We start from the raw sequence: 11,317 nt of genomic DNA on the forward strand, positions 1-11,317 counted from the left end.
TCAGCACTTTCCCATCTTCCCTAAAATCCAATTTCCTCTATTCTTGTTGCCATGGGAATAAGATCTACAATAGAGATGGATTGCTATGGCAACAGTTCTGTATTTTTGGAATGACTGCATGAAGAAACGCAGAAGAATCTGATTTGCTCCAATACACTCACATGCTCCTGATCAACCTTTTATACACAGATGGAGTTCTGTGCATCTGATTAATTTCTCTGAATCTCTTCTCTCTTTTTTGTCTCATTTGTATTGGCTAAGCCATGAAGGATAGTGTAAAAAGTCTCTCTCTCTCTCTCTCTCTCTCTCTCTCTCTCTCTCTCTCTCTCTCTCTCTCTCTCTCTCTCTCTCTCTCTCTCCATTCCGAGTTTCTTTCCCTGCTCTAATGTTTCAGAGTGATTGAGTGAGTGAACAAGTGTGTGTGTGTGTGTGTGTGTGCGCACACGTGTGTGCAGGGCTCTCAAGTTTTGAAGACAGGCAAGAGTGACATTTCCAACCCCTCAATCCCCCCCCCCCCCCAAAAAAAAATAAAAAAATAAAAAAAAACTTTCACCAGGAACTCTGACCACATTTTAAGCAACTACAGAGTATTTGTTAAATTTCCATTTATTTGTGTGTGTGTGTGTGTGTGTGTGTGTGTGTGTGTGTGTGTGTGTGTGTGTGTGAGAGAGAGAGAGAGAGAGAGAGAGAGAGAGAGAGAGAGAGAGAGAGATTATGACTGGTGGTGTTTATTGTAAGTGTTTGTAACCTTTTTGGACCCCTTTATCATGTGTAATGTTGCTCCCATATAAAACAGTTCAGCACAAGCCCAGACATTTTTAGGGTCATGATTGTTTCGTGTTGAGGTTTTGTTCAAACCGACCATCGAAAATTACGGAAGCGTATTGCATTCACTTGAGGAAAAAAAATCTACTCTGTTTTTCTGAATTAACGAGTTAATTATCTCAGAATTATGAGATAATTTTTCATGAATAAAAAGTTTTTTGCTCTGTTTTTCTGAATTAACGACTTAATTATCTCAAAATTATGAGATACATTTTTTTGAAAAACATTTTTTCACTCTGTTTTTATGAATTAATGAGTTAATTATCTCAGAATTATGAGAACATTTTTCATTAAAAAAAAAAAAATTAATTGTTCTGTTTTTCTGAATTAATGAGATCCCTCAAAATCCTGCCAGGAGCTCTATATTAGGTGGATTGCATGGAAGTAAACGTCCAACCTTTCAAGTTTAATACAGAGCTCCTGGCAAGTCTGGGGGTTGGAGATGTCACGCTTGCCTGTCTTCAAAACTTGAGAGCCCTGGTATATGTGTGTGAGTGTGTTTGAGTGAGTGAGTCTGAGAGTGAGTGCGTGAGAGTGAGTGAGTGAGTGAGTGAGTGAGTGTGAGAGTGAGTGAGTGAGTGAGTGAGTGTGAGAGTGAGTGAGTGGGTGAGTGAGTGAGTGAGTGTGAGAGTGAGTGAGTGAGTGAGTGAGTGAGAGTGAGTGAGTGAGTGTGTGTGAGTGAGAGTGAGTGTGAGAGTGAGTGAGTGTGAGTGAGAGTGAGTGAGTGAGTGAGTGTGAGAGTGAGTGAGTGAGTGAGTGAGTGAGTGTGTGTGAAAGTGTCTGAGAAAGCGTGTGAGTGAGTGAGTGCAAGAGTGAGTGAGTGAGTGAGTGAGTGGGCGTAAGAGTGAGTGAGTGCTACTCATTCATTCATTCATTCATTCATTCATTCATTCACCTAAACCCTTTATCCTGTTAGGTTGGTGCTATATACAGAAAAAGGTTCTTGGAAAACCTGCAAATAAAAAGGACTGCAGCTTAGATGGTGTGTGGAAAGTAGAGGAAAGTAATTAATGATGGACTGATGAAATGTAATGAAGTGGAGTCTGTTAAAAGTGTCATGTTTATTTGTTTCCTTTTACAACACATCCAGGAGTGTTTCTTATACTCTTTGTCTATTTACACTGTGGAATGATGTTGACCATCTGCACAACTGTTATAGCAGATATAAAGTGACACAGGCTCTCCTTTGTCCAGTGAAATGTTGCATTTCCATTCACAACAACAGACAGAGAGAAAGACAGAAAGAGAACTTGAGGGAGACAGACTGAGACTTTGTTCTCAGCTGCTGCTGTGAACATGCCGTTCTCTTCTGTCCTCGTCCTCGTCCGTTTTGTATCGAACAAAGTTCACTGAAATGCTGACGGCTTTAAAGGTCACAGCGTATGAAAGACACAATAAAATCTAATATCTAAAGATATCTAAACCTGTTCTCTTACACAAAAATCTGACAGACATTTAGCAGGATTCAAAAATTCAATAATAGAATTAAAAAAAAAAAAAAAAAGCTCAGACGAGATTATAGAGCGTTTATTACTGAATAAGTGAAATATTTGCTCTTACTCATAAATGGCAGCTTTGTTATATAATGCTGATAAACATGATTGCTGTCCCCTGTATCTCTCTCTCACACACACACACACACACACAGGTGTTGCACAGAGCACTATCAGCAAGCATGGTCATTAAAAATAAAAAACTAACGCAAAAATCATTGTGCACAGAGGAATTTGTGGCATGCGAGCCGTGAGCACAGACACATCTCACTTCATGTAATGATGAAACACAATAAGCATTCATTCATTCATTCATTCATTCAATCATCCCTAATCCCTGTTTATTTTAGCATTAACTAAACAAATAACTATTTAACTTAATCCGGTATTTGCTATTAACATTTGCATTGTCAAGGCAGAGTTGGAAGATATCAGATAACAACCCACAAAGAAGGATGCTCTCATCAGAAGCAATGTAATTAGGCTGATCAGTATCCAAAAGAATTGCAATAAGAATTCAATAGAAAAATAGAATAATATTTTATTCTAATGTGATCGATATTAATTCTGTAGCAAATATATAGCTGTCAGGACAGTTGGTTTCACTGTGATGTAGGTTTGCATTGAAAATGTATTTCAATTTAAGTATATGTATGTTATACTTAGGAGCTTATCTGTGACGTGTACCCTCTGAAATGTTTAAAGTTCTCTGTAAGTAAGGGGCTCTTTAAGTAAAATTTGCTATTGAGGCATAACAGTTCACATTTTCTCACTGAGATGAGAGAGGGACTGTGGCATTGTGGAGACACTGAGAAATGTTTATTTCTTTATATATATCTTTTGTCTTTATTTTCTTGTAGGTTTCTGCTAAAAAGAAAGAGAGAAACAAAAATAAACAATGAAAGCATGCCCATTATTTTATTAGACCTGTCCAGCACTCACTTTCTACCGCTTATCCAAACTACCGCAGGACACGGGGAGCCTGTGCCTATCTCAGGCGTCATCGGGTATCAAGGCAGGATACACCCTGGATGGAGTGCCAACCCATCGCAGGGCACACACACACACACACACTCTCATTCACTACGGACAATTTTCCAGAGATACCAATCAACCTACCATGCATGTCTTTGGACGAGGGGAGGAAACCGGAGTACCTGGAGGAAACCCCCTAGGCACGGGGAGAACATGCAAACTCCACACACACAAGACGGAGGCGGGAATCGAACCCCCAACCCTGGAGGTGTGAGGCGAATGTGCTAACCACTAAGCCACCGTGCCCCCAACACAATAAGCAACAAAAAAAGAGCTATGTGTCATTTTGTCTATTATTATCTCTATTACTGCATTACTCTATGTCTATGCAGTGGGTGGTAAACTCAGCCCAGCGTATCATTGGGCTAGAACTAGTGAAGTTACAGCCAGCAGACTGAGGAAGAAGGCCAGCAGCATTAGCTCATAATGGCTAATAACAGGATAAGGAACAGTTTCTATCATAGGGCCTCCATCATGCCCATTTCTTCTGCCCACAACCCTCTCCACACCCCATCTCTGCCCAGGTGGACAAACACCCACATGTTCCCTCATCTCCATCTCGCTTCCGGTCAGCGTACCTGATGGCATTATTACAACTTCCCTACTTGTAAAGATGAACTTCTCAGGAGAACTTGAACACACAGAAAGTTTTTGACACATATATAGGCAGACAGAGAGATAAATAAAAAGGCAGACAGAAAATGGATAGATAGATAGATAGATAGATAGATAGATAGATAGATAGATAGATAGATAGATAGATAGAAAGAAAGAAAGAAAGAAAGAAAGAAAGAAAGAAAGAAAAAAAGAAATTGTGATTTTGAGTTGCCAAAGACTTTAGATAACCTGCTGACTATAAAATGTGTGTGTGTGTGTGTGTGTGTGTAGAAAAAGCCTTTGACTGAGTTTAATTCACAATAATCCTAGGAGATTTAAAAAGGCAGTGTGTGTGTGTGTGTGTGTGTGTGTGTGTGTGTGTGTGTGTGTGTGTGTGTGTGTGTGTGTGTGTGTGTGTGTGTGCACGGGGGATGGCATACCTTGAAGTCTCAGAGTTCAGTGAGTCAGACCAAATGACAGTTATTCTTTCCAACCTTTGTCATATGACACATTCCAGGTGGGACAAAGTGCAGTTTGTAGCAGCAGGTCATTATGAATGGATATGTGATACATTCCTGACCTTTATCATCTCAACACAATGATGAGGAATTCCCCAAGTATTTAATTCTATGAGTAATTCATGCCTCAGATAGGAACAAAGGGGTGAGTGGGTGTGAAACTGTAAGAAACATGTCAGGAGTTGTGTAGTAGGAATGTCAAGGACCTGTTCCTTTTTTTTAACAGTCATCAGTAATATTAAGTCTGAATTACTGATAGAATTTTCACATAGAATATGATTCATAAAATCTCCTCCTCAGTCCCTTCGATAAACAAACCACAGAGAGGACAGAAAACTATATATAGGGAAGAAAGCAATTGATGTGCTGTGTTCGAAACCTAATCATCTTTGAGGTTGTGTAAGGAAGCAGAGCAACTGTTACCTGCCCAGAGTTTATTAAACGTATTCTCCTTAGCACTCTTACACCAAAGAAATTTGCCGACATTAATCATTAAAATATTGCCTGAGTGAATGAGAGTGTGTGTGCCCTGCGATGGGTTGGCACTCCGTCCAGGGTGAATCCTGCCTTGATGCCCGATGACGCCTGAGATAGGCACAGGCTCCCCGTGACCCGAGGTAGTTCGGATAAGCGGTAGAAGATGAATGAATGAATGAATGAATGAATGAATAATCATTAAAAAATAATAATCTAGCCACAGGGGTTGCAAGCCAGTGACCTCTGAGCTGGTCCCAACCACGGATAAATAGAGAAGGTTGCGTCATGAAGAGCATCCTGTGTAAAACACGCCAAACTTTAAAATGCCAATCGACAGGTGGAATTCCATATCGGATTGTTTAAGGCCCGGGTTAACAACAACTGCCACCAGCACTGTTGACCTACAGGGTGCCGGCGGACATCGGGCTACTGTTGTTCGAGGATGGAGGCAATGGAGAAGGGTTTGTAGGCAGAGAGAGCAGAGGAAAGGCAGGAGTATAGGTCTGAGAATAGGGACTGTAAACATTGGTACAATGACAAGGAAAAGTGGAGAGATGGCAAACATGCTGGAGAAAAGGAAAGTCTGTCAAATCGGTCCTTCTAGGTTCCTTTCCTTAACACCTAGAAGGACAGATGGTGGTGGACTTTGAGTTGCATATAAGAGTGAATAGGATTACGCAGGTAGACTACATTCTACGTTCATATTTGACGACGCAATCTGAGAGAGATTAGAGTGGTGGTTGGAGAGAGTGTAGCCAGACAGCATTGGATGGGAAAAATAAAAAAGAAGACAAATTGGTGGAAGTTGATGTTGTTTGGAATTCAGACAGAAGCTGAGACGAGATTCGGGTGGTCAGGAAGAGCTTCCAGATGACTGGGAAACTACAGCAGAAGTGATCAGGGAGGCAGGTAGGAGGGTGCTAGGGGTGCGACGGGGTGTGTGGAAATGAGGCGAGTGCAGGTGGGTTGGAATGGGTGGAGAAAAGTGTCAGGAGTGTTGGTTATATTGGTAGAAGGATGTTGGAGATGGAGCTGCTAGGTAAGAGATTGAGAGGAAGACCAAAAGGACATATGTGGATTTGAAGGTAACTGGTGTAGAAAAGTAGAAGAAGAATCGTTAAAGAATGATTACAACATAATAATTTTTATCCAGATATAGATCATTTTTAAGGTGTGAAACTGTCCAAGAAGCATATATATTATATAATAATATAACAGATACATACAGTCATTCTGTCACAAGCATCTTGTTTCTCTCTCTCTCAAAGATTCAATTCAATTCAATTCAAGTTTATTTGTATAGCGCTTTTTACAATGGACATTGTCTCAAAGCAGCTTTACAGAACATAAACAGAGAACAGAAGATAAACATAAGGAGTAGTATAAAGAATTAATATAAAAATTCTAAATATATATAGTTCACAGTATGTATGTATGTATGTATGTATGTATGTATGTATGTATATGTATGTATGTATGTATGTATGTATGTATGTATATGTATGTATGTATGTGTGTGTGTATGTATGTATGTATGTATGTATGTATATGTATGCGTGTTTGTGTATGTATGTATGTATGTATGTATATGTATTTATCCCCAATGAGCAAGTCTGAGGTGACTCAGGCAGCAGTGACAAGGAAAAACTCCCTTAGATGGTAAAGGAAGAAACCTTGAGAGGAACCAGACTCAAAGGGGAACCCTTTCATTTGGGTGACACTGGAGGGTGTGATTATAAATATACAGTCAGACAAATGCTGTATTGGTGTAAGGATCACATGGAGTTCAGATCTCCTCTTAGTATCACAGAGTCCAACTGGACCTGGTAGATCTGTAGATGTCTCAGGATTCTCACAGAGTCGGCCTCATCTCAGCGGAGGTCCGAGACCTTCATCGCACAGAAGACGATCGGAGCTGGTACAATGTCTGGGTGTCTCGGCATGGGTAGAAAAAGAGAAGAGCAGTGCAGAGGGATTAACATATCTGCTGTTCATAAAAATGTGCAAGTCTAGTGTAATAGTGCACAATATTATGGGATGTATTATGTGTACGCCTGACTAAAGAGATGAGTTTTTAATCTACATTTAAACTGGGAAAGTGTGTCTGAGCCCCGAACACTATCAGGAAGACTATTCTAAAGTTTGGGAGCTAAATAAGAAAACGCTCTACCACCTTTAGTAGACTTAGATATTCTGGGAACTACCAGAAGTCCTGAGTTTTGAGACAAAAGCAATGTGTGACATAAACTCGTCTCTCTTCAGACTACTTCCATTGAATGTGAAATAAACATCTCTACTTTCCCATTTCTTAGTTCAATCTGTTTAGAAGTGTATTTCCTCAAATCAAATAAGAACATGTGTAAAATATATCAGTTTACATTAGCTGGCTTTAGCGACAGTAGTCATAAATAACAGAAAATATGCTTATTATCCATGGCTAAATCTCATTACATGTCTAACCGTAATGTTCTCATGGTTTTACTGTGGTCTTTATGATAACTATATTTATTGTAGGTTTAACTGCCACAAATTTACTGTGGTTACTCTTATGATAACTCTGCTGTGGTCGACTCTTCGTTATCTTATCTTTGTGGTTTTACTGTAATACTTATTTCAGCTGTAATGATAGTAATAGTGAAACTATGACAGACACACCATCATTATCAAAGTAGAACCACTGCTTTTTTGTTCACACCAGACTTGGTGACTGAAAACCTGTTCTCAGATCTTATGACTGGTTGGGTTTTGGGTTAGTGTTCAGGTTCACTGAGATAGTACCGAGGCACCAACACTCGACAAAGTGCTCAAAGTCCAGTGTTAATTCGAAACTATCCAGTTATGTAGAAATGTGTGTTTTTTTCCACAGGTTGGAGTGGTGGCCATTTGCTGACAACACAATGGAGTCTTCTTCTTCTTCTTCTTCTTCTTCTTTTTCTTCTATTTTAAGGTGGTTGTCAAACTTCTTTTCTTGAGATCAGGCAAGGAGGTCTGGGATGCAGTCAGTGCTCCAGTTCATCCCAAAGATCTCTTTTGGACAAAGTGCTTAAAGTCCAGTGTTAACTCCAAGATATGGTTTACATTTGCGGCATTTAACAGAAATTGAGAGCAACTTACATTTATCTAATTTATACAGACGAGCAACTGAGGGTTAAGAGCCTTGCACAGAGGCCCAGTTCTTTCAGCTTGGTGGCCCTGGGATTTGAACTTACCACCTTCTGATCAGTAGTCCAACAATTTAACCACGTCCTGGTGACATTGAGAAGGTCACAGATCTCACTGGCTGAAATACACGCTGTCCAAAAGTCTTCATACACACATTCACGTTTGGCAGTAGTGTGACACACACATATGATTTGTTTTCTGTTCAAGTCTATTGCTAACCTTGTGACAGCTTCCTGGTTCAGCCATGAGAATGATTTCCTTTGTCAAAAGCATTCTGAGAGTTGGTGGAAAAAAGATTTTGATGCATTTGGTATAAAAACAAAGCATTAAAGTGTGATGTTTGGCTTAGAACCAATACAGCCCAGAAAAATGTCATAATCTTTATTAAGTGAGACACTAATCAAACACAGGCAGGGAAAGAGCCAAATAATTCCTGAAGAAACAATAAGCTAAGCTGGACAAAGGCAAGGCTAAGAAAATGAATGAACATAAATGAACATAAATGCAACCTACTCATGATGTGCACATAAGAACAACATTCAGTGACTCAGTTGAAACAGGTAGAACCTACCAAGGGGAACACGATACAGGTGTGAATTAAAAACAAAGGTGAGGTTGTCCTCTGGTGGTCAGAAACGGTATAGTTTTGTTCATTAACCAGCTCAGAATTTGATTTAATTTGAATTTCTGTGCTAGATCAGATTATTGATTAGTTATTTATTTTATACAGAAGGAAGCATGAAGTGTGCTAACATTTCTTGGTAAACCGGTGCAGTGACATTTGTTTTCAAAAAACACCAGCAGATGACATTGCACCCCAAATCATCACAGACTGTGGAAACTTAACACTGAACTTCAAGCAACTTTGGCTATGAGCTACTCCACCCTTCCTCCAGACTCTAGGACCTTGGTTTCTAAATAAAATACAAAACTTGCTCTCATCTGAAAAGAGTCCAACAGTCCAATCAATCAATCAATCAATCAATCAATCAATCAATCAATCAAATTTTATTTATAGAGCACCTTACAACAGCCAAAAGGAGCACAAGGTGCTTTCCAGTGAAACAACAATAAAAAATAAAATCAATAAGAACACAATGAACATAAAATAGCAGTTGAAACAGGGTCTACATGTTAAAAGCTTGTATGAATAAATGAATTTTCAACTGCGATTTAAAAACACTCAGGACAGTGATGGATCATAAGTGTGCTGGAAGTGCGGTCCACAGCTTTGGTCCCTTGATGGCAAATGACCGGCCTCCAAACTTCTCATATTTGTATTTGGGAGTGACCAGAGAGGTATGACCAGAGGAGCGGAGAGATCTGGCTGGTTGGTAGACCTTTATTAATTCTGTGAGGTAGGCCGGGGCCAGACCATTGATGGCCTTAAACACAAAGAGAAGGACCTTATACTCCACCCTAAACCGCACCGGAACCGCGCCAGTGAAGCGAGTGGAGTCCAATTCTTCTTCTCCTGAGCCCAGCTAAGACGCCTCTGATGTTGTCTGTGGTTCAGGAGAGGCTTAATAAGAGGAATACAACGACTGTAGCCAAACTCCTTGAAACGTCTGTGTGTGAATGGGTTTTGCTTGACAAACCTCTAAAGGCTGCGGTTCTCTTACTTGGTTGTGCATCTTTTTCTTCCACACTTTTTCCTTCCACTCAACTTTCTGTTAACATGCTCGGATACAGCACTCTGTGAACAGTCAGCTTCTTTGGCAATGAATGTTTGTGGCTTTCCCCCCTTGTTTTGAGTTGATTAGTTGATTGACATGTCACCATAATCTAAAGTTTTGAATTGGTGGGTTTTTGTTAAATGTGAGAGAAAATCATCACAATTAAAAGAACCAAAGACTACTTCAGTCTGTGTGTAATGAATTTATATAATAGTTTCACTAGTTTCACTATTTGAGTTGAATTACTGGAATAAATGAACTTTTCCACGACATTCTAATTTATTGAGATGCACCTGTGTGTGTGTGTGTGTGTGTGTGTGTGTGTGTGCGTATATGACCATACTCATGTGCATCACTGCACTACACTCAACACTACCTCCTACATATTTGATATATTTATTTCTTGTTTATATTGTTTCCACTTGTGTCTTATTTTCATTTCCTTATTTCTTTTCCTCAGTCAGCTCAGGCTTGCTCATTGCTCATACAAACACATTTAAATATATAGATAGACCTTGCACAAAACTGGTACATAGAATCGGATAAGAAAGCAGAGTCTGAGCACAAGGTAAAAGACAGAGCAAGAAATAAAACAAAACCAGGAGCCAGGACACAAAGGGAGGAATCTATGACAGACTCAAGTCAGAGATTTAAAGATCAGATGTTGTTGGCATTTTTTCTTTTAATATAAGCCTTTTGTAAATTTTGTCCAATATTTCTTATATTTATAAATACAACATTCACACAAAATGTTGCGTGACATTGTGTGTACACAAAGTGTACACGCTGAGGGAGATGGTTTGGTTCCCAGACATCATGATCAGTTGTTTGAACTCAAACAAACGTCACATCATGTTCATCCCTCAGTGTTTCAGGAAGAAATCTACTTACCTACACATTAATCTCCTCGTCCACTTATTGCTACCGAACACTCGGAATTTCACCGTGAACGACACCAGAAGAGCTGATATACATCTTATCTTTACACACCTCCAATATTTAAACAACCCAGTTATTGTAGTGTTGAAAATATTCCCAGCATTAACAGATAGGGATATTGGACAATGTTTGTTTTTACACACAGTCATCTCCTCGCTTCAGTCTCAGAGGTCATGATGTTCAGAGTATTTAAGAGGAGAGACTGGACCAGACCTGCTCATAACACCATCCTAGGTAAGATGTCTACAGCATCTGTAATAGTCCTGCTACAGCCTTGACATCTATCCTTTCCTTTTCCTACATTTATTAGACGACACAAGCTTTTAGTTTCTCATCCAAAGGCAAATTTTAGCCAGCGTTTTCATGTGATAGTTCTGTAAAAACTCATTTAAAAAATAATTCTATTAATGGTAAAATTATGATCTGTATAAAATAGCAAAATAAATGACCATAAACTTTAGGGAAAGTTTTGAAAATTTATTGTAGTAATCAAGAAAAGATGTGGATTGATTTAGAAGAATAATGATTTATGAGCTTATGTATGGGGAAGATGGCAGAAATGAGCTGGATTTGTTGTTTTTCATTCATCAGTTTT

The sequence above is a fragment of the Tachysurus vachellii genome, chromosome 4, assembly GCF_030014155.1.
Source record: "Tachysurus vachellii isolate PV-2020 chromosome 4, HZAU_Pvac_v1, whole genome shotgun sequence".
Taxonomy (NCBI): Eukaryota; Metazoa; Chordata; class Actinopteri; order Siluriformes; family Bagridae; genus Tachysurus; species Tachysurus vachellii.